The sequence below is a fragment of the Austrofundulus limnaeus genome, unplaced genomic scaffold (genome assembly GCF_001266775.1).
Source record: "Austrofundulus limnaeus strain Quisiro unplaced genomic scaffold, Austrofundulus_limnaeus-1.0 Scaffold215, whole genome shotgun sequence".
In the NCBI taxonomy this organism is placed as follows: Eukaryota; Metazoa; Chordata; class Actinopteri; order Cyprinodontiformes; family Rivulidae; genus Austrofundulus; species Austrofundulus limnaeus.
This window is the reverse complement of record NW_013952617.1, coordinates 350,644-352,337: the sequence shown is the minus strand read 5'-3', so window position 1 is coordinate 352,337 and position 1,694 is coordinate 350,644.

Here is a 1,694-nt window from a genome sequence, read left to right as displayed (position 1 = left end):
CCCGAACTATGTCCCACCCACCCCAATTTGAACCCCTAAAAACAAGTTTGACAGTGTAAGGTACCATGGTAAACTTAGATCCGAGCAAGTTGAATGACTTTTTTAAGCAAAATTTACAGATGTTTGAGGCTTTTTATACAGGTAAAAGTCTGAAGAGGTTGACATGTATGGGACAACAAAATACAGACTTGTTGTTATTGAGTTTGTCAACATGAACCGCTACCTGAGAGGCACTACTAGCCCCTCCCCTGTCAGAGTGTCAGAGCAGGATGAGTCACTGCAAGGTCAATCAAATGAGAGAGTGGTTTGAGGCGTTTGCTGCATGGGGGGGCTGTTTTATGGGTAGAGTAGTTTATTTTTCCTGTAATACTTCATTATAGTTTTTTTTTAAGACAAAGCTAATTGAAAGGGGCGCTGAGCAGAGTTACAACCAGGGATTACAAAAAATTACTTTTTTCTTCTGCAGTTCGGTGCCCCCTCCAGCAGATGGCGCTCTAGGCGACCGCCTAGTTCGCCTATGCCAAGAGCCGGCTCTGATTCCCATCCCTACTCTCCATGCATGCGTGTGTTTGCTCTGAGTCTTTTGGTTTCCTCCCACAGAACAAAAACATGTTAAGCTAATTGGTAATTCTAAATTGTCCCTGGGTGTGAGTGAGAAAGCGAATGATTGTCTCTATGTGGTCCTGTGATGGACTTGTGGCTGCTGGGCACCAGAGACCCCCGTGACCCTGAAGAAGCAGGTAAAGATGATGGATGGATGTATGTATGTATGGATGGATGGATGGATGGATGGATGGATGGATGGATGGATGGATGGATGGATGGATTAAATGTTTTGTTTTATTTTAGGTACTCAAAATCTTGAAAGTAAAATGTTTTTTGCAACTGGAAGATAGACATGTCCTTGTAAAAATGTGAACAAACTGTTTTGATTGTCATTAAACTTGTTTGCCACAATGCGAAGGCACTGCTTATAAGGTTGAGTTTACCTGAAACTCCTCAGAAGTTCCTTAGAGAGACGAAAAATTTCATTAAAGAAGAACCTGTCCAGAGGACCTACTTACTGTTTTTTTTTATACCTGGATTACTGAGATACATTGACACGTCCTTGTACTCCCAAGTACTTTATTACATTTCCTGCTATGCTAAAGGTAAATGCTCTGCCTCTTGATAAAAATTTTAGTTGGGGATGTTGCTCTCATCCATGTTCTTTGATTTGTCCGACACTGACCTCTGGTGACGGAAATAAGAGGCGCAGTGGGCGGAGCTTCTTTAAATCCATCAGCTCGAGCTCAGCTCTCTGGAGGCGGACAGCAGCAGGAACCGTTCCGAGCTTGTCTTTGGGACACTTTAATACCACTGATATTAATTTCAGAAGACATAACAACATGTCATTCTGTCAGTTTCTTGGCGGGGAGCGCTACAAGGATAATTTTAAACCAGGTGAGACAGAGGGCGGATGTGACGTCACCTCAGACTGGATTAGCACGTTCATTGTGGGCTTTGAGCCTCTTTTCAGCTGTAACTTTAAGCCTTTTCTAATTTTAGTGGTAAGTGATAGAAACTTTGTTGGAGCAGCAAWATAAAACCTGTAAATTAAAACTAAGATGATAATTAGAAGTAGCTTTCCTTCAGTTTTGTTAATTTAAAAACTGATTAAAAATAATATCTCAAATAATACTGCAATCATATTT